This window comes from Hakea prostrata, chromosome 8 (assembly GCF_041222555.1).
Source record: "Hakea prostrata isolate BN-2017 chromosome 8, UWA_Hpros_2, whole genome shotgun sequence".
NCBI classification, from domain to species: Eukaryota; Viridiplantae; Streptophyta; class Magnoliopsida; order Proteales; family Proteaceae; genus Hakea; species Hakea prostrata.
Window position 1 is genome coordinate 51,390,716 of NC_142607.1, and position 27,386 is coordinate 51,418,101.

At 38.3% G+C, this 27,386-nt stretch overlaps 3 pseudogenes; 1 reads left to right on the forward strand and 2 right to left on the reverse strand.

Moving 5' to 3' along the window:
* Positions 1-430: 430 nt before the first annotated feature.
* On the reverse strand, positions 431-6,921 carry LOC149008482 (sodium/hydrogen exchanger 1-like; annotated as a pseudogene).
* An 819-nt stretch (positions 6,922-7,740) lies between these two features.
* Positions 7,741-13,251, forward strand: LOC149008483 (pentatricopeptide repeat-containing protein At2g02980, chloroplastic-like; annotated as a pseudogene).
* A 405-nt stretch (positions 13,252-13,656) lies between these two features.
* Positions 13,657-19,102, reverse strand: LOC149008484 (protein FAR1-RELATED SEQUENCE 5-like; annotated as a pseudogene).
* Positions 19,103-27,386: the final 8,284 nt, after the last annotated feature.

Below are 27,386 nucleotides of genomic sequence, written 5' to 3' on the forward strand. Positions count from 1 at the left end.
AATAAATGAAAAAATTGGTATTCCCAGGTGTGAAAAATTTTCACCCCATTTAAGATCATCATTAAATTGGGAAGTACAAAGAGAGAAGAAAGGGAAAAATAAAAGAAACCAGAATTTCTCCAGATGTGCTCGGTCAGAAGCATTTCTATGATCCGGCTTAATCCTCTTTGTCAATGCATGCCCTGCTAGTGCATAATAGAAGCATTTCCTATGGTCGATTGATGGGCCAGATTCATCGTATTCAGCCTTTGCAAATTGCAATCCACATCTAGGGCAAGAAACAAGAAACGTTACACATTAAACAGAATTCAGGGACCTCTATAATGCTTATATGATTAAACACGTATATGGTTGAAACCAGATTTATCAGAAGACGATTTACCTGTTGGAAAGTGCTATGAGATGCAAAGATGGAGCCTCAGTCCAAACACTACTTTATTTCAGGTGGGGCAACCACCTTGATCTTCATGCTGCTGGGAGGTAGTGCAGTGATCTCCTTGCTCATTCTGTCAACAATGTCAACGAGCATGGTGGAGCCACCACTAAGCACAATGTTGCCATACAGATCCTTCCTGATATTGACACTACAAAAAAAATTGGTTTTGGCATTTATTCCTGTATGACAATACAAATACATAAATAGAAAGAAAATTTAAGAAAGTTAAAAAAAATATTTAAAGAACAAAATTTTAGAAAAATAATGCCAAATACATATTAATCAAGTCAATTTGTGTACAAATATACAAATTTTACAGGCATGTGTAAATGAGTACACAATTAGTGAGAATCCATTGGAAGCTCTCTCTATAAACAGGTCAATCCTGCTAGCCAAATGGACTGGGTTTGGGGTGTCTTGAGGTGGGGTAGCAGAAAGGAAGAGAAGCAAAGAATATTACAATCAACCGGGGAGGAAAACAAAATTCCCGCTCTTAAAGCATCACTAACATAAACTCTTAAGCACCCACAACTTGCTTATAGACCTCAAACGAACGTGGCTTGCTCCTATAACTTGCTTACAGACCTTCTGTTTCTCAATTCTTCTCATTGCCATCGGTGGACAATCTACTCAACTGGTGATCCAGGAACGACTGGTACGAATCCCCTCCCACCAAACACAGGACGCATAAAAGAGTTATCAAATGCAAACCTCCACTTCTCAATGTCCAATGCATCCATACCAACATAAAGAAAGATCTCAGCAATAAATGACAATGTTGCAAAAGCATGCCTGCAAAAATAGTAAACACAGCCCATATGTAAGAATAACTAGTTTAAATCATCAGTAAGGCAAAACAAAATTACAGGTACAGGAAATATTTCAACTATAAAGGAATAAATTTAGAAGAGATTCAACATACTTTGTGGTGACTCTTGAACTCTCTGTCACATTATGCTAGGTATAGTGGGACATGACAATCCCACAGAAGAATACAGTAAGAATACCACTCAAGTAGAACAGCTGCAATAAAAATTTGCCATAGGGCTGTGTTGGTACTGAATTTTTGGAAAATAATCCAGAGCAGAAGCATTCAATAAGGCTCACACAACATAAGAGAGAATATTTTACCTCAGCCAACATATAGGAAAGGTAGGCCATGAGTATCATAAGTGCAACTTCACGATCAATAGAGTGCCCAGAAGTCACAAGAACAAAAGCTATTGGAGTATTGATAGAAAATAAATTGCAAATGACTTGCATGGCATACCATTATAATTTTTTATTCACATGCTAGACAATAAAGACATGACCCTGATGAGCTGCAAGAAACTTGTGAAACCCGGCCCTAACCTTAACCCGGATACTCTTTGATTGTAGGTCCGAAGACCCGAAGTAGAAGTGAAAGTCAACTATGGGCCATATTGGTAGATGATATAGTGTTCGACTCCGAACCTATGGAGATTGAAGATGATGCCCCATACTTGAAGTCAGTGTTGGATATAGAGAAGAGACTGCACCTTGATGAAGAGAAGATTAGTTGATGACCTTAGAGCTTGGTGGGATATGATTTAAAACCATTTTTCCATGCTAGGTATGTTATAGAATATGTGTTTAAAGTTTCGTTTGATTCCGAGTAGTGGAAGACCCTCAAATCCCTATTTTTGGCTTTGCTGGTCACCTAGGTCGAGTGCTTGGGTCGAGTGCTCAATACTACCCAGCCAATCGACCCAGAGTTGCTGAACTCGAACATAATCTTTTGTTTTGAGAATCTTGCTATATATACCCCATGACTTCATGATTTTAGTATCCCTAGCCTCCATAACACCTAGAGAACTAAGGGAAACCATCTCCAAGCCTCCAATAGTGAAGAAGAAGACCTAATCTTGCAATCTTGCAAACTCTCTCTCTCTCTTGTTCTTCAATTAAAGGTTAGTAATCTATCTTTTATGTTAATGATTTATTCTTTCTATGATCACTCTCATCTCTGAACTGAGATTATGATGAAGATGCTGCAACCTTGTAGTCATATCTTTACAATCTCTTTTCATTCTCTTGTACTATGATCGTCTCATTCATTCTTAACATGATTCTTATGATTTCTTCTTAAACTATGATAATATTTCCTATTTTGATTCATTCTAGCATTATAGATGCTTCTCTATGATTATTCATACCTCTGATCTACTGTGTTCTTGTACTAGAATGAGATCTAGTCATCTCTAGTTCATCTCTTTCATTCATAGCATGTTTCCAATGAAAACTATGATTTTTACCAAAATAGAAACTATGGTTCTAAATTAGGAAGTAATGTTTTAATGGTGGTTTGATGTCTAAATTATGCTTTCTAGGCTTAGACTACTGTGTTAGACAATCCCTCCAAGTTTCGTCACATTCCGGTTTGTGTAGCATAAGTTTCGGATCAAGATTCCCTTTTTACTTTCGGATTTGCTCTTGGGCAGACTACCTGGGTCGACTGGCCAATGCTACCCAGCCAATCAACCCGCAACAGCAGAATCTGTTTTCTTCGTCCGATTTGATTCGAATCATGCTTATTCTTTTAGGACTACTTCCTAATGATTGTGTGATGCTATTTTAGGGATTATTTGCTAACTTTGGATTCATCCTCTTGTTCGTCCGGAATATTCTCGGATCTATTTAAGGTAAGGAAAGTTGTTACCATATTCACATAGATTTGCATAGATTTAGTTTCTAATTTGGGAACTACTTAGATTTGCTACTGTTATGTTAGTTTCTATTATGATATGAATGCTGCAAGTACATTAGGATCTTATTTCTTTATTTACTTTATGTACTTGGTTATGTATGAATACTTAACTCATGTATGTTTCCTTATTTATTTAATATTGTCTTATTATACTCTTTCATATGATGTGATATTTGTCGTGGATGATATGACTGAATTATGATTGTGATTGCTTAGGTATGATTTGGGATTGGGGAATGTCCTTTTGACATTTCTGTCCTTGGACCTCATTGGGAGTAGTATGGGATATTTCAAATGTTGCCCTTTGACGCTTTCCCAGATTATTGGTTTGTCATACCTAGGACATGTCTAGCAGTGTTTGGCTAGGTTATACCCCTGTTATATCAGACCCGAATCGGAAGGGTATTGAGACCGAACGACCCGTGGTAGCAATGGGGATTCATGGGTGCTCAAGATCGGTGAGTTATATCCGTGAGGGGACATGAATCACATTGTGGGGACCATTTGTGGGTAGAGTTGCATATCGATAGACTTGGGCTCATGGGCGTTCAAGACCGGTAACCAACCCGTGAGAGGACATGAGAGCTTCCCGTTTACTATATGTGGATGACCTATAGGGTTGATGAGTCCGTATTTGAGAGAGTCGGATACGCTGACTCTAGTGTGAAGGATGCCGGAAAGGATCGCCAGGGGCGAGGAATGGACGTATCTGGATCTGAGTTGATATGACTAAGTAGAAGACTTGCATTGGGCTAGGCTTTACCTTGACATGTGCCAATACTTAGACCAAACGGTGATGTGAGAGAGAGGTGACTTAACCCCTAACCATGGATTGTCCAAGATGGATGAAGGACCCACTACCAACCGGCGTTGTGTGATGAGACCTACCCAAAGAAGTATGGTGCTATGACTTAAAGCATGTCTGCCTATAGAGACCAGCATACATAGAGTTAGACTCATACATGCATTGTTGTTTCATATCATATCACTTATTGCTTTGTTGTGATACTATGTTATTTATGCTATTATGGAATAACTTGCCTTGCTGAGTTTCTTTGAAACTCACTCCTTTTTGTACAATATCTTTTGTTAGACTATTCTACAGGTTTTGATGGCTATGAAGCGCAATATGAGGAAGCGCAAGATGAAGAAGCGTACCATACGCAAAGTGTTGGCGACTACAAAGATTACTGTGAGGATCCCTCGAGTGGTCTCTCTTGTTACCAAGATTAGCCCTACTGTGGAGTGGGAGCGTTTGAGCATCATCGATGAAGTCTATGTCTATGAGGACATCCTTTATAAAGTAGAAAATACTCTACTTTAGATTATATCTTTCTTTCTTGTCTTTAGAATCAGTTGTAATCCCATTTGATTTTCAAACTACATTCCGCTGTACTCGTGGAGTGAGATTCCGCCTCACTCTACTTTTGATTTATATATCTATTGGTATCTTTTCCGCACTCTGATGAATATCTCGTTACTTTACCTTGATTCATTGAATAATATTGTTAACATTGATTTAGTCTTGTTCTTGATTATATTGTTGTGAATGTGGGAGGTTGATTTCTCTAACTACTGGATCTTGTGGACTGTGGATCACACACTCGGATATGCCAGATAGGGTACCGGCTGGGTGGATGTGACAAAACTAGTTGTCATTGAGAAAAGTATGAGTAAGCTGTAGAAAGCCATGCTAGGCTGGGAACCAATAGGTTGCATAAGAAGCTACCAATTGGGATCCTGAAGACCCAAACCATCACCACCCCCCTCCCTACCCACCCCTCTCCCCCAACAACCACCACCACCCAAAAAAAAAAAAAAAAAAAAAACTATGAAACAGTACCCAGCACTGATATGAAAGTATAGTCCTGTATGTGCATCTAATTCGACTCAGGAAAATACCACAGATAAGGCTGAGGTACCCAACCCGACACGAACAACGTGTAGAGGAAAACGCCCTGCTTTTCTAGAAAGTTATATTTGAAATATTCTTTTTCACTATAGTTTACTCTTTTTGAATAGATGCATTAATATTGTTGTAACTGCTTAAGGGGACCACTATAAAAGTGGGTTGTCAGACATTATGCAGGATATGAAAAAGCAACTATTCTCTCTCACTTCTCTTTACCTTTCTCGAGTCTTCTATCTGTCTTTTCTCGTCATTTAAATCCTCTGTTACTGTTCATCTTCTTCTCACCAACAAGAATACTGTATCAGCATCATTACAAGGTTGACAGACATTCCACCTTAAATATTTTTCTAAAACTTATTCCCCCCCCCCCCCCCCACTCCCATTTAAAAGGTAAAGCTAAATACAGATAGACCATAAGTATTGCAGATGAAAGCTGACAGTAAACACGGAATAGAATGTTCAACCAAAGAAAAAGAATAGAAGAATGGCAAGAAATATTAAAGAAAAAAAATTTAAACAGGCCAATTGCATACCTTCCATATTACAACTTCTTAATAATGAATGCACTTAGCAATCCAGCCTACAAGGCAACAATAATGTAAATGGAGGTTCTAACAGGATGGTCCAACAAATTCAGGGGGCTAAGAGAGAGAAAGAGACAGAGAGAGACTCACAATCACTCCCAGCAATCACTCCCAGCAAGGTTCTTGATATAAATAAATAAAGGAAATTGCCAAAAAAACTTTAAAGCGACGCTGGTGTCAATGTGCGAGAGATCAAAGCTCTGGATTGCATTAAAGAGCACCACTGAGGTGGCATCATTAACAACACCTTCCCCAAATACTAGACTATAGAGTAAAGGTGTCTCATCCTGATTGAGAACCTGCACCATCAGATGGAATTAATATAACAATGAGCTGTTGTAACAAAATAGCAAAGACTGATTCTTAAAACTTCACATACCTGCAGGGTGCAAATAGAATCGGCTGCAGAAAATATTGCTCCAATTACTAGAGACAATGAAAAGAATTAGAGGTGATATAACAAGCAGGTTTACAGCATTCATCAAGCAAAACCAAAAACAAAAAAACAGCAAAGAGAGTTCATTGCAGAAGAAAACAGGAAAAAGTATGTCAAGACTGAACAATCGTTCCTAAGAACAGTTGCATGACTGGTGACCAGGCTATTTACCTGTAGATTAAAGCTCCAACACAATTTTACGAAGCCCCGGTATGAATGATTCCAGCAAGAAATTTGCATTTTGGATGCGTATACATTTAACCAAAGCAGAAGAGTCAATGAAAGGTACCGCTAGAACTTCTAAGAATTCAGTATTGATGCATCTAACATCAGACTTCATCAAAAGATTCTTTTATCCCTGTTCTGATTTAAGAACAAATCAAAATTACTAGTTTCGTCAGTTTCTTGCTTCTTCCATTTGATTTGAGTAGGGTAATTGTCAATAAAGAAAGAAATGAGTGTAAAGGATAAGTCTCTGAATTCAAATTTAAATTCAAATCCACAGTAACTAGCTCTATCCTCGATTGATCTTATCTCCAACCGATCAAGAAGAGTTTTGAGTTATAGTTAAAGTATCAACAACTTGTAGAGTTTGATTGTAAACAAGTTGTAGTTCAAACTCAAATATTTGAATTCAAATATTTGAATTGTAATTCATATAATATTAATATACATCTCCCACTCACCAATCTGGGGTGGGAAAATTTTTCTCTCAAACGAAATTCTAACTTGGTATCAGTTTTTTAACCTCTGACCGCCGTCTATACGATCCTTGACCAGCTCCACCATTGCCATGGCTTCTTCTCTGATTTCACCTACCAACATCGTTTCTCTCCTACCTGTAAAACTTGATCGAAACAACTATCTCCTCTGAAAATCGCAATTTCTTCCTCTACTTCATGCACATGACCTTTATGGCTATGTCGATGGAACCAATCCAGCTCCTTCTCAAACCATACCCAATCCCTCCACCACATCACCCACATCAACCTCCATTCCTAATTTTGCATATTCTCAATGGCGCAAGCAAGATCAGATGATATTATCTTGGATCATCTCCTCCCTTTCTAGAAAGTGCTCTTTCTCAAATCATTGGTCTCACCACTTCCCACGCTGCTTGGAATTCCCTTGAACGGACTTATGCCTCCCAATCTCAAGCCCGCATAATGCAATTGAAATACCAACTTTTGCAAATTCGCAAATGCCACTCTTCTATGGCCGATTATGTTTAGAAGATTAAATCTATTGTTGATCATCTTGTCGCTGCTGCTCATTCAGTTTCTGATGTAGATATTATCCTCACAATGCTTCGTGGCCTAGGCCATGAATATAAATCCTTTGCCACTTCAATTACCTCCCGTCTTGACCCTCTTCCCCCTGATGATTTCATAGGCCTTCTACTGAATCAAGAAATCTTCAATGACCAAACAAGACAACAACTTGACTTGCCTTCATCAGAAGTTAATCTATCCACCAGATCAACCCCCCCCACCCACTAACCGCAATCGTGGCCCCTTTCACAGCTATGGCAGAGGACGAGCTCGAGGTTACTACAATCGTGGTCGACATGCAAAACATCTTCCACCTCTCCTCCCTACCCCTATGGTTGCTTGTCGAATTTGCAACAAAACTAATCATACAGCGATGCAATATTATTTTCGCTATGCACCAGGTGACAATGCCTTCAAGCTGAATTCTTCTCCAGAAGCTTTCTTGGTAGGACCCACAGCTTCATTTGATCCTTCTTGGTACCCTGACTCAGGTGCCACTCATCATGTTATACTCAATGTAACCCACATGGATACAACAATGCCTTACCATGGTATTGATCAACTTCACATTGGTAATGGTTTAGGTTTGCATATAAAAAATATTGGAAGTGCTTCTCTGTCAACGCCTTCTAAAATTCTTATTTTATCTAAAGTGCTACATGTCACATCCTCCCAGCCGGTACCCTATCTGGCATACCCGAGGGTGTGATCCACAGCCCGAAGATCAAGTAACGAGTAATCAACCTCCCACATAAACAATAACATAATCATGAACAATAATAATAAAAGTGCGGAAGATAAACCATAGATCCAAATAAGGAAAGAATGAATCATATATAAATCAGAGTACTAGATATAGTCAGTGTCTAAGACAGATAAGTAAAGTGAGGCAAAATCCCACTCTACAACCAGCGGAAAAGTAGTTCTAAAAGAGAATAAGCAAGACAGAATCTAATCCCAGTAGCAGGTACAATGGGTAACTAAATTGTTCTCAACTTTATAGACAACATCCCTATAAGTATAAATCTCATAAACAGCACAAGGGCGCTTCCACTCAATGGTCGGACTAAGCATCGTACGGAGCATAACCACTCGCGGGATCTTCAGTGTAATTGTTGTAACCGCAATCACCTTCCTGGAGATATGCCTCTTCTCCTTGCGCTTCTTCATAGGGGCCGTCATAATACTCAAGACTGTAGAGAATAGTCTAACAAACATTGTACAATAAAGGAATGAGTTTCAAAGAAACTCAAGAAGGCGATTAAATCCATAATAACATAAATGGCAGGATTTCAGAACAAACATAAATGCAATATGGTATGAGACAAACAATGAATGAATGAATCTAACTCTATGTATGCTGGTCTCTATTGGTAGACATGCTTTAAGTCATAGCACCGTACTTCTTTAGGAAGGTCTCAATCACTCATCATCAGTTGGTAATGGGTCCGGCATCCCTCGGGACATTCCATGGCTGGGGGTATAGGTCACCACTCTCTCACATCACCATTGGTCTAAGTACCGACGCATGTCAGGGTAAAGCCTAGCCAAATGCAAGTCTTCTACTTAGTTATATCAAGTCAGATCCAGATACATCCATTCCTCGTCCCTGACGATCCTTTCCGGTATCCTTCACACTAGAGTCCTCATAGTCCCTGACTACGGACTCATCAACCCTACTGGTCATCCACATATGGTAAACGGGAAGCTCTCACGTCCTCTCACGGGTTAGTTACCGGTCTTAAGCGCCCGTGAGCCCAAGTCTATCCATATGCAACCCTACCAATAAATGGCCCCCACAATGTGATTCTTGTCCTCTCACGGGTTGGTTACCGATCTTGAGCGCCCATGAATCCCCATTGCTACCACGGGTCGTTCGGTCTCAATACCCCTCCGATTAGGGTCTGACATAACGGGACATCCTAGCCAAACACTACTAGACAGTCCTAAATATGTCATCCAACAGTTTAGGAAGGTGTCCAGAGGGCATCTCCGGAAACATCCCATAATATTCCCGTAGTAGTCCAAGGACAGAAGTGTCAAAAGGACACCTCTCCTTTCCAAACCATACTTAAGCATACACATGCATCAATTCATATCATCACATATATGGTAACTTCATATATGGAAAGAAATCAATAATTACAATCAACTTGTATATAATTGGTAAGTAAATCATATATGAATCAATTAGTCATAAACAAGTAATGCTACTGTAATCAAGGTTATGTAACAGTAGTATATCATTGTAAGAATCTGATTAAGGAAACAAATCAATGATATTCAAATATAGAAACTAGATTCATTCTATCTATGTAATTAAGGAAATAACCATCCTTACCTTTTATAACTCGCAAAGGAATCCTAAGAAATCAAGTAAGATCTTGACAAACTTGAGAAGAAGGTCCTAAACAAGTGTATACAACATATTAGGAAAGATCCCTAACAGAAAAGATACCAAAACATCCAACACAGACCAATTCTGGAGTTGCTGTACTCATTGGTCGAGTGGATTGGTCGACTGGTCCAGTCGACCAATCAGTCGACCAATGCAGACAGTAGCCTAAAAAAAACAGAGTTTTAAGATATAAAATCCGAATTTGGTGGTTCAAAAGGGTACTAATCAAGGGGTAAACTACATTAGTAGTATCCTAACATATAGGGGGTCTCAAAACACTAATCAAATCAAGTCATCAAGATCCAAATTAGGAAACAAAAAGTTACCATAATTAGATCAATCATGGATCTTGAAGAATTCAAGATAGAAATCAAAGACAAGAACAATAGGAGAATGGATCATTGCTTCAGGTAAAGGTATCATGAAAAGCATACTTAGATCTTCAAGAAAATAGACCTAAGAGCATAAATCTAAATAAGGAAACAAAACCTACCATATATGTAACTATCATGATTCATGAAGAAAACATGGTATGGTAGAAGAGAAACAACTAGAGATTGATAGATCATGGATCATGAAAAGAAAACACAGCAATTGACTACTAACATGATCAATATAGAAGATCCAAGGAGATCAGAATTCAAATCAAAAGTTAAACGAAGACTAGATCATGGTTTGATCATGATTCCTTCAAAAGCTTGCAATGATCATGGTTAAGATCATTGTTTTAGCCATTAATCCTTAGGAAGATCATGAGAGACAAGTCCAGAGATGTTTGCAACAGAGAATGCAGCATCTCCTCTACTGTCTCAACTCAAAAAGGAAAGAAAAACAGAGATGGAGGAGAAGAAGAGAGTGTAGACATACCTTTGATGCAAAAGGAAGAGTTTTGACGAAGATCCGTCAAGAAAATCACCAAGGTTGCAAGGGAGATGACTTGCAGAGGTCTTTGGTTCGTTCCAAAGAGTTTGGAGGCAGCAAATACGAAGTAGACTCGAGATTGGACTTAAATAGAGCAAGCAAGACCTAATTGCCAAAGACAGCACCCATTGGTCGAGTGGATTGGTCGACTGGTCCAGTCGACCAATCAGTCGACCAATGCAGATAGCAATTCCAAAACAGGGAATTGAAGGCCCAGATCAAATCCAATCCTAAAGGGGTTTTGCACACATAACAAGTGACTTACCTAATAGGTAGAAATGCCTTCAAACCATGATAGAGAGCACTCCAAGTCCATCAACTAATCCAATCTTCATCAAGATTCAGTTTCCATAAATAGAACTTCATCATCAACTCTCATGGATTCAAAGCCAGACAACAAGTCCTCCACTGGGATGGCCCAAAGCTGACTTCTTACTTTACTTCGGGTCACTGGACCTACAAATAACAAGGTTTCCGGGTCAAGGTTAGGGCTGGGTTTTACACTACATGTTCTTTCTTTGACTAAAAATTTGCTCTTTGTGAGTAAATTTACACGTGATAATGATGTTTATATGGAATTTCATCCAAGTTCGTGCTTTGTGAAGGATCTCAAAACGGGGACTATTCTACTTCAAGGATCAATTGAAGCTGGCCTCTATTGCTTCCATCCACCATCCGCATCTGCCTCTATTCATCTCAGCGAACGTGTGTCTCAAGAAGTGTGGCATGACGGATTAGGACATCTGCCGAAGAGAACTTTGGACTCTCTCTTTCGCAGTTCTGGCCTGCACCAACCTTCATCTATTTCACCAGTTTTGTTGTCCCATGCCAGATGGAAAAAAATCGTTTGCTGTGCATAGCAGTGCGGCACCACAAGTCAACACGTGGCTTATTCCTATTAAATGGTTCAGATTAGAAGGAGGAATTTAAGTGAAATTGACCCACCTTTTTACCCATTTTAATAGAACCTGTTTTGTAACCCATCTAAATAGGAGGAATTTTCAGATTAGAATCCGTTTTAATTGAAAGTTTTCCTAGACGGCTCTGTTCGTGGTTTGGAGAGATCGGTTTGCAAGTATACTGCTGTCTTCTTCTCCTCTTTCATTTGTGAATCTGGGTTCAAAATCTGAGGTTGAGGTTGTGAATCCTCCAAACCCTTCGTTCAAAATCTGCTTCAGGTTTTCCTCCAACGATTATTCTGTTAAGACGATTGAAATGTATATTAGAATGTTGCAGAATGGGCTATTTCCAGATAATTATACTCTTCCGTACATGTTGAAAGCTTGTGCAAACTTGCAAGATAGTCGTTTAGGAGAGCAAGTCCATGGAAATAGTGTGAAATTGGGTTTTCTTCTAGATGTTTTTAATGGGAATACTTTGATTCTGTTTGATAAAGCACCGGTTAAGGATAGAGGGCATGGGGATCTATTATCTCTGGGTATGTGCAAAACAATTGTTTCAAGGGACTACAGATGTTCCGTTTGATGCAATATACAGACTTGGAGCCTGATGAAGCCATTTTTACTAGTGTCCTTTGTGCATGTGCTCATTTGGGAGCTCTGGATATTGGGATATGGATTCACAGATATGTGAATCAAATTGGCATTCCATTGGGTGTTCGTTTGAATACAGCTCTCTTAGATATGTATGCAAAATGTGGAAATTTAAGTTTAGCTAAGAAACTGTTTGATGGAATGCAGCAGAGAGATATCATTTGTTGGAACGCCATGATTTCAAGATTGGCAATGCAGGGAGATGGAGTGACTGTACTCGAATTGTTCTCAGGGATGGAGGAGGCTGGTTTCAAGCCAGGTGACATTACCTTCCTTGCTGTTTTAACTGCTTGTAGCCATTCGGGATGACAACTGAAGGCCTCCAGATTTTCAATAGTATGAGTAAAGTGTATGGTGTTGAACCCAAAGGTGAGCACTTGGGCTATGTGGTTGATTTTCTTGGCCGAGCCGGGCGGTTGAAAGAGGCAAAGGAAATTGTTCTACAAATACCTAGTACCAGCAGTGTTTCTGAGAAAGCAATTGCTTGGAGGGCATTACTGAATGCATCTTGTCAACACAGAGAAACCCAATTGGCTGAGTTTGCAGCAGAGAAACTTATGTGGTTAGAACGTCATAGTGGGGCTTATGTTCTCCTCTCAAATATGTATGCAGCTTCTGGGAAACACAAAGATGCCAAAAGAATAAGGAAGATTATGGAGGAAAATGGGGTGGAGAAGACCCCAGGCAGCAGTTCAATTGAGATTAATAGATTTGTTCACGAGTTTATTGCAGGTGAGATGACACATCTGTCTATGGAGGAGATACACAAGCTGTTGGAGAAGATGAACAAACATCTTGAGGTTTGAGACACACAGACCATTTTTGTCAGGAGGAAATGCAGTGTAAGTTTCTACATGGGGGTTGAATACTCTACTCAAGTTCTCTGTATATCAAATTCTAATACTCATTGTTTGAAGGAACGCACTCATGCTCTTATAACCCATGGCTTCGGCATATCTGTTTCTTCAAGGGCAAGTTTAATGTTACCCCGTTTGCTTGTTGAAGACTGCCGATATGAAGTTTAAACATATAAATGTATATATGTTATCTTATACCTTTGTCACATACATAGAGTTGACTTCAATCACTCAATAGATACTGCAGCTTATTTGAAAACAATTGAAATTGCACAACATAAGGTACGAATATGACACCTTGATTTCAGTTATAAAATTATAAACTTTTTCTTTGAAATTTATTGAGCAGTGATGGGATCTTTAGTGACTAGCTTCAGTCTGGAATCTGGAATTTTTCTCATTTTTCAGAACAAGTTTAATGTTACTGTTAATCATCTAGCAACCCAGGGAGTTCAGTTGCTGAGTTTTATTAGGCATCATCTCCTTTGTCAATTGCAGCTGACATGGAATGGAGACCTCAACATAGATTTTTTTTTTGGGTGGGGGTGGAGGTGGAGGACTCAACTAAAATCAGGATACCCATTAAAGCTGCAGACACCATGCTTCCATGCCGTAAATATGAAACTAGTAGCAGTTCCAGTTCTGGTAAATGTGCCAGTAAAGTATATCTGCAATTTATTATTAACTGTTTTCTTAATCATCTAAAATCAAATTAAACCTGTGAAACAGAGCAGTTTATAATAGTAATGATGGATTACGTCTGGTTTAAGTCTGGTTCTAATGGTCTGCTGTACTTGATGAGAACATGATTAAAAGAAAGAAAAAAATCAAACTTTATATGTCCTCTCTCATCTTTGAAGGCTTGAAACATTTTGATCATGGTTGGGATGTGTAATGACAGTCAGCCATTTGCCAAATCTCATGACTTGCTTTCTCAGAAACTTGTCTCATTCCTCAGCAACTGTTCTAATTAATCATTTTTTATGGATTAGGAATATTGATCTACAGATTGCTTCCAAGAGGTCTTCTCAGTTACTGCATATTGGTTGAGGACAACCTTGAGAATCTGTGGTCAAAATTAATGTTGATTTTGCTACTTTGGGTGTCCCAGGACCAACTAGCTTGGGAGGAATGTTTCATACTTGAGTGCAGCTTTCTTAAGGCTTTTTCAAAAAATGTGGGTACTTGACCAACAAAAAAAAGAAAAGAAAAGAAAAGAAAAAGAAAGAATACGAAACATGAAGGTAATACATTGTCCATAGTCGTTGAGGCTCTTGCTACTATATGGGTAATGCATTGTAGTTTCTTGAACTTCTCAATCATGGCACATTATAGACTTATATTATGCAAACCAGACTTAAAAATTATTGATGGCTATTAATCTGTGTCCAACTCAATTCTATTAGTACATAATCCCAGGAAACGAAGTTCCCTCTTCACCTAATTGAAAATTTCCAATGGCTGCTTGACTCCTCCCCTGAACTGAAGGTTTTAAATCTAAATTTTGTAAACTTCCAACTAACATAGATATTGTCTTCTGGTCTGACAAAACGAACCACAAATGGAGACAGGAAGATGATGCAAATGATACAAGAAAGAGTCTTGGTGTCAAAGATGATTCTTTAGCTGTTTTACCATGTGCCAAAAGAACATCGTCTCCATGGATTAAACAACAATCCTTCCTGTCAAACAAGAGTGATTAGGAAGTAACATCCAGGCAAGAATACAAATTAAATAAAAAAAATAAAAAATAAAAAAATAAAAAGAAGAAGAAGAAGAAGATAAAAGATTACAAATGTTATATCAACCACAACAGTAGCTTACCAGCAAAAGTGAATTATACTGTTTAATCTTGATGTTGGAAATTAGAGAACTGACATGATGCTTGAGAGGACAAACCTAAGAAAAGCTCATCCATAGGTTCCCTACATATATTCATAAATGGAAAAAAGAAAATACTAAGTACAATGAATAAAACATTAAAAGCAATCTGATAAGTGGTTATCCAAAATAATAATTATAATAATAATCTGATAAGTTAAAAATAAATAGACCGTCTTACCCAGATAAAAGTGAAGTGAAGCTGACATCATCCATCTGATGAAACACATTTGGTTTATTGCCCGGTGCTGGAGCTAAAACTTGTGACTCTTGTATGTTTATTGGGTCTTTTCTTTTCTTCTTATGTCTTTGAGTCTCCTCCCAGCCCTTCTTCCGCCTACCACTTACACACTTTGGCTTCTTCTTCAACCTTATTGTAGACGTAGGGATCTTATCACTACTAACCACTTGTGGACCATTAGAATCAATGATAGTACCAAGTTGTATACGTAATTCTCGGACCGCATTTCTTACCAAAGCATAACCTTCAGCTGAATTTGAAGCTTGTTTTGCTACATCAACAAGTTCATGACATAGATGCGTATATCATTCTGAACTTTCTAAGTTAACATCTTCTTCAACCTGTTTTCCCTCATTGTCCATCACTACCATATTTCTTGCTGCTCGTGTCCATCTTTTCAGAATATATGCTGTGGGTATAAATTTAACATCTAATACATCCAAAACTTTCAAAGAATGACAACAAAGAATGCCAAGTGTCTCATATTTGTAGCAACTACAACTAATCATATACTCATCTTTATTGCAAAATACTTTGTATTCACATTTTGAATTCATAACTACAACAACAAAATCATACAGAGTATTATTTTCATTTCGATTTTTGATGAAGCAAACACTTACCCAATTATATTGTTCTTGAAATATCTCAAAAATCACAGGAGTGTAGACTTCCCCAGCTTGTTTTATGATAGGTGACATTAAAAACATTTTCCTTGGAAGTTTGTTTCTTGATTCAAACTCAGCTTTTAACTCGTTCTCTCACTTGGCAGCCACAACTCTTTCAAAATGTGTGAAAAATTGTACAATGTCCAATGTGGATTTTAAATACTTCTTCAATTCAGCGTTCAAGCTCTCACTAAGTTGTGTACTTCTCATACCTAAAGTAAAGGTATTTTTCATGTAGCACGTAGCCCACTTGTATTTTAATCCATAAATTCGTTGCAACCATGAATTATGAGTCACTCCATATTTGCTCAATAATTTTTGCCATTCATCCTCAAACTGTTTTTCCTCCTCATATTCATATATGCACATTTTAAAATCCTGAAGAAAATGTCAACCATCCTTCATTAAATTAACCAAATGCTTGATGCCATTTTGCATTATATGCCATATGCATAGCCCATGCCATGTCTCAGGCCACACCTCATTTAATGCTTTTGCCATGGCAGCATCTTGATCTGTAAAGATAGTAATAGGCTTTTTTCCTCCATGTGCTTTTGCGAATGCTTCAAATAACCACATAAATGATTCAGCCGTCTCATCATATAAGAGTGCCGCCCCAAATATAACAGTTCCTCTATGATGATTAAACCCAACAAATACCCCAAATGGCCTACATTCTTTGTTTGTGCAAAATGTGGTGTCAAAGCTAACAACATCACCAAATAATGTATAATCAATGATCATTCTTGGATCAGCCCAAAAGATATTAGTTATTTGCTCATCGCTATCCAATTGTATTAAATATGTAAAAGAATGATTAGTCTTACGTTGCTTTCCAAAATACATCAACAAGCTCCCTGCCTCACCATAAGATAGTGAATGTTGTCTTTTAGTTCGGAGGTAGTTCCGATGATCCACAGGAATGTAACCAAGGTTCTCCTTTCCACCTGCTTGTCTACCCATATACTCATACATTGACTTAGCTTTAATCCCCAAATTATCACCCAAATCAATATCATGCATATGTATGTCTGAAACTTTCCTCTGTGAACGCATCATGTGAGATGTATTTGGAAGATGAAATTCATGATTATGTTCTTCAACAAAATTACGACACTCATATTTTCCATTCTCTAACAAATATATGGACATCCCTGCCAAACAAGCTGTTCTTGTCTCTGCTCGCGGTTTACTTTTATAAATATCCCTCTTATCTTTCAATCGAACACCAGATTTACTACATACAAATCTTCGTGAAGTTATAGTTGATTTGTCTTTCCTGCTCTTATTTGCATAATCCCTCCTAATACTAAATCCAAGACTTCGTCCATATTTATTGTAAAAATCATAAGCCTTTAATTCTGTAGTAAACAACATACCAACTTGAGGCTTATACTCCACATCTCCACCAAACTCATTTTCAAGGCCAATTGGTGGGTTCTCCATAAAATGGTAGGATTCTGCAAATAATGCACACAAAAAAATAAAAACAAGTTAGAAACATTTTTATGTACCCAAAAGAAACATTTTTATAGTTAAGGAGTTGTATGGCAATGATTTTGTGCCAATTTCGGTGTTTTTAAGTTCTTATTTCTGACAATTATTATTTCACTTAATCTTGCTATAAAATAGAGCTAGGCAGTAATAATACTTTTACAAAAAGTGGGCACAAAGTAATGTAGACCTTATCACCTTCTGACCTTATCACCTTCTGTTAGATAAGGATCTCTAAAACACCATCAGCTGACCAAAATATATGCAGACTCCATAGAACAATGCTCATAATCAATGATCAAACTCCATATGAGATATTATCAATTCCTCAACCAGTGGCACAAAGATCAATAGGAAGCGGCCCATGTTTGCAATTCTCATCAATAATTGATTAAGCAAAAGAAAAACATGTAATAGATTTCAGAATTAAACCACCACCATTTCATCAAAACAGGAAGGCAACAAAGTTTTATTCTATTGAGGACCAAAGACTACGAATTCAAAAGCTCTCAGACTACGAGATCAATTGTTCTCAGGAAGGAGGACTCAATTGATTAAAACAAATATATATATATATATATATATATATATATATATATATATATATATATATATATATATATATATATATATATATATGAAATTATGAAAACAGAATAATCGTATCTGCATACCCATCCAAATCAATCGGTAATATAAAATTTGCCGAAGTGATCCTGAACTCTTTACTACTGGGAGGCCAGAAAACATGGGCTTCCATTTTCTAACCCCTAATTGCTTCTGGAACAACATACTCTCTAGCTAAGTCTACCAGATTCTGTAATCTATGGCTAAGACATAACTACTTTAGATTTGCTAGTCAACAGGAGTTGGTAAAGAAGCTGAGTCAATTTTGGATCATTGAAGGCCTACTAACATCCAAAAAACCAAAAAGTTCATGATATTGCTTTGTTTGAGAAGTCTGACTCTTAACTGAAGAATGAGCTTTTTCCACAAAGCCAGGCTGTGTTACAGTGAAGCCAAGTTGCAGTGACTGCAATGGTATCCATGTTTTGCAAGCCAAGATCTTACTCTGTCTTAGCTTTGCAGCCCAGTCATGGGCAAAGCCAATACAAGGTGATCCAAACCTTCCTAGGTAACACTAACACCCTTTATAGACGCCAATTAACCATTCATTGATCTTTCTATAGGTAGTTGCTCCACCCCAAATTCAGAACCCCTTCAACAACCTTTCCCTTCTCTCTGCTGCATTCCATCAAACAGTTTCCTAGCTAAACTTAAATTTCCACGTTTTGCATACATATCTAAGAGAGCTGTATTCAAACGAACACCCAATGGAATGCCAATTTGATTCACATATCTGTGAATCCATATCCCAATATCCAGAGCTCCCAAATGAGCACATGCACAAAGGACACTAGTAAAAATGGCTTCGTCAGGCTCCAAGTCTGTATATTGCATCAAACGGAACATCTGTAGTCCCTCCTTGAAACAATTGTTTTGCACATACCCAAAGATAATAGACCCCCATGCCCCTCTATCCTTAACCGGTGCTTTATCAAACAGAATCAAAGTATTCCCATTAAAAACATCTAGAAGAAAACCCAATTTCACACTATTTCCATGGACTTGCTCTCCTAAAAGACTATCTTGCAAGTTTGCACAAGCTTTCAACATGTACGGAAGAGTATAATTATCTGGAAATAGCCCATTCTGCAACATTCTAATATACATTTCAATCGTCTTAACAGAATAATCGTTGGAGGAAAACCTGAAGTAGATTTTGAACGAAGGGCTTGGAGGATTCACAACCTCAACCTCAGATTTTGAACCCAAATTCACAAACGAAAGAGGAGAAGAATACAACAGTATACTTGCAAACCGATCTCTCCAAACCACGAACAGAGCCGTCTAGCTTTCTCCCCTACGCTTCCCTTCCTCTTCTACCTGCAACTCTGCAACTGCTCATGGTGGGGCGAGAGAGACGGAGGAGAGGGAACATCATATCATCGCGGGAAAACTTTCAATTAAAACGGATTCTAATATGAAAATTCCTCCTATTTAGATGGGTTACAAAACGGGTTCTATTAAAATGGGTAAAAGGGTGGGTCAATTTCACTTAAATTCCTCCTTTTAATCTGAACCATTTAATAGGAATAAGCCACGTGTCGACTTGTGGTGCCGCACTGCTGTGCACAGCAGAGAGATGTGCACAGCAGATGATTTTTTCCCATGCCAGATGGAAAAATCGCATAAATTGCCTTTCAAGTTGAATAAATCAAGGGCAGTATCTCCATTCCAATTATTGCACTCTGATATTTGGGGCCCCTCTCCGTCACCATCGACGCAAGGTTACAGTTATTATATTTCTTTCTTGGATGATTACAGTAGATTTACATGGATTTTTCCACTTGTGCGTCGTTCTGATGCAATTTTAGTATTCAAGCAATTCTATTATTATGCAGCCAATATCTTTAATTCCAAGATTCAAGTTTTTCAATCTGATGGTGCCAAGGAATATGAATATTTTGATCATTTTTGTAAAGAGAATGGTATATTTCATCAGTATTCATGCCCACACACTTCTGAACAGAATGGGAGAGCGGAACGGAAGCATAGACATATAGTAGAAACAGGCCTCGCTCTTATGGCTCGTGCTTCAATCCCCCTTATTTTCTGGCCAGCTGCCATTGAAACGGTTGTCTTCTTAATCAACAGCATGCCTACACCGGTGCTTGGCAATAAATCTCCATTTCAAGTGTTATATCACAAAGATCTAGATCTTTCATTTCTCAGAATATTCGGATGTGCATGTTTTCCTTGGTTATGACCTTATAACAAAAACAAGCTACAATATCGCTCCAGGCAATGCATTTTTCTTGGATACAGCAACTCACACAAGGGGTATGTATGTTATGATCCAACTCTTGGCCGATCCTACATCTCTAGACATGTAGTTTTTGAGGAAACCAAGTTTCCCTTTGCAACTCAACCTCTTAACCACCCTTCCCACTCCCACTCCACTCCCACCATAGTTACAGCAGATAATCTCTTTTCAAATTCAAATTCAAATTTTGAAATCTCCCATCCCACCCGAAATTCAAATTCAAATTCAAATTTTGAATTTTCCCACCCAACCCGAACTTCGAATTCAAATTCAAATTTTGAACTCTTCTTTCCCAGTCAAAATTCAAATTCAAATTCAAATTTTGAAATTTCGGAAACTCTATCACAACCTCTCCCTACACCCGAAACCTTAGCCCATAACCCACCCGAAACACTAGCCCATAACTCACCTGCACCATCCCAACCAACTCAACCTTACCATGTGCAAACCCGATCCAAAACGGGTCATCCTAAACCCATCTCTAAACTTAACCTCCTAGTCACCTCTTTTGTTGATAATCTTGAAAACAGAACCCACCTCATATACCACTGCCAGTAAAGACCCCAAGTGGAGGCTTGCTATGAGTGATGAATTTGATGCTCTCTTACGTAATGGTAATTGGAGTCTAGTTCCTCATCAGCCCCACATGAATTTCATTGGAAATAAATGGGTTTACAGAATCAAACGAAACAGTGATGGCTCTATTTCACGTTATAAGGCTCGTTTGGTTGCCAAGGGATTTCATCAACGTGAAGGAATTGATTATTTTGACACTTTTAGTGCCGTTGTCAAACCTACTACCATACGCTTGATTCTATCGCTAGCAGTTTGCCCAAGGATGGACTCTTCGCCAATTGGATGTTCAAAATGCATTTTTAAATGATGAATTATCTGAAGAGGTTTACATGGTTCAACCACAGGGTTTTATTGATCCAGAGAGACCTACTTATGTATGTCACCTTCAGAAAGCTTTATATGGTTTAAAACAGGCCCCTAGGGCATGGTCTCATCAACTTGACAGTTATTTACTCACTTTGGGATTCTCACAGTCCTCATCTGATATGGCACTATATTTTCGTACTTTAGCACATCAAACAATCTATCTTCTGGTATATGTGGACGACATTGTCCTCACTGGATCTAGTTCTTCTGAGGTTAATTTTGTCATTATGGCCATTGGCAAGGAATTCTCCATCAAAGATCTTGGTGACTTAAACTACTTTTTAGGGGTCGAGGTCACTCGCTCATCTCAGGGTTTACATCTTTGCCAGTCAAAATATTCTTCAGATCTTTTGCAAAGGACCAATATGCATGAAGCAAAATCAGTAGCAACCCCGACCTCCATCACCAAAACAACAACTGAGGAACCTCCCCTCTATGATGATCCATCCCAATATAGAAGTACAGTGGGTGCCCTTCAGTATTTGACTCTCACACGCCCTGATATAGCATTTGTTGTCAATAGGGTTTGTCAATATATGCATCGCCCTACAATTGATGATTGGGCTGCAGTTAAGCGAATTCTTCATTATCTAAAAGAGACCCCATCCCATGGAATTCTATTTCGGCCAACAACTAATCTTTCTCTCACTGCCTTTAGTGATGCAGACTGGGCCGGTTCAACTACTGATCAATGATCTACAAGTGGTTATTGTGTCTACTTGGGCCCTAACTTGATCTCTTGGAGTTCCAAGAAACAACCCACTGTGGCCCACTCCTCTACAGAATCAGAGTACAAAGGGGTTGCTAATGCTACCGCTGAGCTGATATGGTTACGTCAACTACTGCTTGAACTTGGGGTTGTCACTTCTGCACCAACTCTATACTACGATACTATTGGAACTACTTACCTTGCTGCTAATCCGGTCTTTCATGCACGAACCAAACACATCGAGATTGACTATCATTTTGTTCGTGAACAAGTCGCCACAAAAAATCTTTCAATCCGATTCGTTCCCACAAGAGACCAAATCGCAGACATTCTCACCAAAGGCTTATCTGCTCCAAGATTCAAAATTTTAAAGTCCAAGCTCACTGTTTGTTCTCAACCAATGACCTTGCGGGGGAGTGTAAAGGATAAGTCTCTGAATTCAAATTTAAATTCAAATCCACCGTTACTAGCTCTATCCTCGATTGATCTTATCTCCAACCGATCAAGAAGAGTTTTGAGTTATAGTTAAAGTATTAACAACTTGTAGAGTTTGATTGTAAACAAGTTGTAGTTCAAACTCAAATATTTGAATTGTAATTCATAAAATATTAATATACATCTCCCACTCACCAATCTGGGTGTAGAAGAATTTTCTCTCAAACGAAATTCCAACTATGAGGAAATGAGCCTTTGATTAAGAAGACAGAGAAAGTACATACACATTTACAGAGAACGTACAAAAAAAAAGTACATGAAAAAGCTTTGTCATCCACAACTATCTGTTTCGTCAGATGGTTTATTACCAATAGGAACAGAAGGAAGCTCCAAAATATATCCAGTAATTGTTGGCCAGAAAATGTAGAGACCTCAAGGATTTGTCTTCCAAGCCTACCACAGTGACCCGTGAAGTGAATAACTTAAATAGTATATCCAAGAGGAAAGTTAAACAAGAATGAAGTAGAACGAAAACAGGGAATAACTCTGAAATAAACTACAGTACTCATTCTTCACATTCTTAAGGACTTGGAATCCAGACCTTGAGATAGTGATGTTACAAGTGATGAAAGCGATTCCAACTTACCTAAAGCTTCAATCGTCTCAAAAGTTTGAGCATTTGACGATTTTGACTCTAGAAAAATCCGCCAAAACTTTCAGAATCCTCGAAAGGTTCAAGTTCAACCATAGCTCCATTCTCTTCCGCAACTTTGGGGTTTCCATCTCCTTCCTTCAAAACCTCATTCATCCTCTCTGAAATTCTTCCAAAATCCCTAGGATTCCTTCAAAACCTCATTTGCCAATCCAAGATTTAAAAAAAGAAAAGAAAAAAAAATGTGTATTCTAGTTCTAGATATTAAAATATGACAATTAAGTCAGATAACTGAACAAAGTAAATACAAAAAAACCTTTAGAAATATGTCCAGATAATGTTTTTTCAGATGCAAGCCAACCCAATTGCCATTCATGATCAGAAAATGTTACATCACCCAACTTCTTAAGTGCATCAGAATCAAAAGATACAACTTTCTCCTACATATGTTAATTCATCTTAATGAGGAAACAATATACAAATGTTGAAGAAGAATCCAAAAGGGTTCCAGAAGCGCGAAAGGAGAGATGCTACATAAACAAGAAGCTGAGAATATTTACAGGTTTGTCACTTCAAGAATATCAACGCAGAAAAATAAGATGGTAAGTGGTGGTCATTAAATACTTAACTAAATTTCAAAGAAGTGTAACCACTGGAAATCAAAGGAAAATAAAATATTCAGCGGCAACCAAAATAGGGTAAAAATCCAGCAGCAACAAACAAAACCCAATGTGTGAAAGTTGATTTGCATTGAATAGATTACTTACATAAACTCAACAAAAACCTCCAATCTGCAAATCGCTGACGAAACTGGATCTTGATTAACACGCTTGCTCGCCGTCTCCGGAGAAGAGGCAGTTTATCGCAGGCTAGGGCATTCCATGATTTTCTTAGATGATGTTCTTGATGTTTCTTGAGGAACTCTATGTTGCCACAATCCAGAAGAGGGAGCGGTGAAGATCAAATAGAGGATTGGATCCATTGAAACGGAAGAGAATCAGAAGGAAAGTCGAAGAACAGCCCGAGACTTCTCTAATGCAGAATGATTTGATCGAACCAAGTAATGGCTTTTGATTGTAAATTAGAAAAGTTTAAAACCTAAAATGTAAAACAAATATGAAATTTGCGTTCATACCCCCAACTTTTTCATATTGTCTGTTGGATATTAAAAATCCACGTGTCGAGTTCGTGGCGGTGAGCGGAGGATATCCACTCTGCCTCGAACAAAAATCCCTAATTGAGTCTATTAGTTATGTATTACAAGTATATTGGATTGAATTACATGTAATGTAACCCGCTTAAAGGAGGCAACAAGGGTTTCACCTCAACTTAAGTGAGTGCTGGGAAAATGTCATGTCAGCGTTTTTACATCAACCTTCATTAATTTTGATGATAACAAAGACAAGGTACTATGCTTAAATCAAGCCAAGTGTGATGGAACAAGCCCAACTCAGATGTCTCAGCCCAAGTGAAGGCCAAGTCAAACTATAAATGAAGACTCAGTTAAGTTGGACATGAAGACTTAGCCAAGCTAAACATGAGGGACTTGATGCTTGAAGACAAAACAAAAACTTAAAGAATCAAGTAGAATCAAGCTCAAGATGAAGATCTTAGGCATAGGACACTTCTCATACTCACATAAACATGTAATTATATTCATTTTGTTGCAATCAAGTGCATCATGTCATTAGAATGATCTAGGACATATTAGGAGAGGTCTTGTGGACATAGGGTTGGTTAGGATACCAAAAACCCCTATGAAAAAGCAAGTATGCACTTGCTATTGCAAATAGTGCACCATTTTGAAACGGTGCATTGGCAAAGCCCAAGCGGTGTGCTCTATAGAATGTGATTGCACAATTGCAATCACAGTGACCGAACGGATTGGTCCGTTCGGCCAAAAGTTGCACGTTCCTAAACTAGCCTAATAGCTATATTTGCCCAAATGGTGCACCATTTTAGTCAAAATGTAATTGTTATTCTAGCTGTTAGGACTTTGGCCAAAGGACTTGAATACTCTCTAAGCCCAACTACCCTCATTTAAGAACCTTTACCTTGTGTATTGATCATACTCACCATACTCACTCTCAATCTCTCAAATCACTCTAACTTAATTGTGTTCTTGCCTCTCACCTATACCCAACCCTTGAAGCACATTCCAAGGATTTAAAGCAACCTATTGGATCTAGGAGTGATTCAAGGCTTTTGGGTCACTAAAAGTGTTGCAAATTTTCTTCTGTGTGCATTCATTTCACATTACATCTCTCACACACAAGAGATAAAGTGTTAGACCCTTGTTAGGTAATTTCTTACCATACTCTAGTAATTATTGTTTTTAATTTTAGTCTTGGTGGACTAGAATTGTTAATAGTACTCTTGCCCTAGGAGAAACCAAGATTTTGGAGGGTGCTCTTACTCTTTTAGAATAAAGATTGTAACTAGTGCTCTTACTCTTGACCAACAAATATTTGTAAGTGTTTGATTCTCTATCCATTTTATTCAAAGAGATCATTAGTGGAAATATTTCTTGAGACCAAGAGAGGAGTGGACGTAGACTTGATGAATCAAACCACTATAAATTCTTGTGTTGTGGATTGATTGTAATTACTTAATTCAATTCAAATTTCTCAACATAATACTAAATTTGCAATTAATCAAAAAACATATTCAGCCTCCCCCCCAGATTACTTTTGTAATAGCCCCTGTATTTCTAACCCAGAACCCGTATTGCAGGTCCGATAACCCGAAGGTCAAGTCAGATTAAGTTGTGGAGTATCCGGATTGAAGTCCATGATCCATACCCTGAATCCATGGATCTGGATTCTCTTGATGATAAACCTGCCTTGCTGGGAAAGTGGAGTTCCAATCAGGGTCAAGAGGTGTTTGAAGGCGTCCGGATTGAAGGTAAGATCTCCCCATGTGTTGTTTAGGGTTAGGTTTGAGTTGGGGATCAACCCCTTGAGCAAAGCACCCATGTACTGCAAAGTACTAGGGGGCGGTTGCTTAAGGCAATTGATTGGGCCAATCAACTGCCCCAAGCGACAGGCATGGTCTGCTTGCGGGAGTTTGCCCTAATTTGCCCCTTGTCCTCTATAAATAGCAAACCCCGTCCTTTTAACTCATTATTATATTCGAGATTGCTACTGTGGACTGTTAGGAGGCACAAGACATGTGCTGGAAGGTGAGAAAAGCATGGATTGTGGTCTGGATCCATTCCCCTCTCTGATTTGCAAATCTGGTTGAGGTAAGTGAATCCCCTTCTCTCCATTCTCTTCCCTCAGCTTTGGAATGGTGTAGATCCATCTCCTTTATGTTGAGGTGACCTAATTGTGATTGGTTCTATTTCCTAATCAATGATTTTGAGGAGATCCTTCTCGAATAAAGGATGGCTAACAGGGAGATGATTGGGTGGTGAATCATTTGGTTATTGTTGCCCTTTGTTGCGAGAAGCGGACTGATCATCCGTTGGTTGGAATGGGTGATCAAAAGATCCATCTCCTATGTGAGTTTGAGTTTGGTTTTTGCTTTGATTTAACTCATGTCTTTAATATATTATTGTAACCCTATGTTTAGGTGTTCTTTGAGTTTGCTAAAAGTCTTGTAATTGTGGTTTGATTGCATTCTAGTAAACTTTTACATAATTACAGGTAAGGACACACTTTCTTGTTTATATGCAATGACATGCTATATGATGAATCAGTTGTTTCTTACATTGTTCATTAATCATGTAACTTGTTGTAGTTGTATAAGTCATTGTTATACTGTTGAATACCTACTCTATGTGTTGTTTCAATATACTTTATCACTTTATAATATTGAACAAATGACTATGTTATGATGATGAATGATGCGATGTAGATGTGATGGAAGGGTATCCAATTGGGTATCCATTACTTGGGATATCAGAGGGCTATGGTATGGGACACATGCTCACTGATGCCCCCAGCACTATTATGACTGTTGGATGACATACCTAGGGAGTCTATATTGCATGGCTAGGTACCCTACATGCTATTACCCTTTCGGTAGGGGAATTGAAGCCGAATGACCCGTGACAATGGTGATGTGACTCTGTTTCATCCTACAACTGTAACCAGTCTGTGCAGAGACTTAGTGGTCCACTGTTAATCATGCAATGGTAGGGTTGCATATGTTAGGGTTGGCTCATGGACATCCAAGGAGTAGCTAGTGTGAGATCCCACCTATCCCTAACCTTGTTGTTGTGCCAAATGCATATATACCATATGCATTGTTCGATTTATTCTCTTCTGTACAAATTGCCTAGTTTCGTTTGGTAGAAGTTTACCCCAATGCTGATCTATTCTCTCCACGATTTCTTCTTGTGCCTTACATTCCGTTTGATAGGAGGATGATCTTAAAT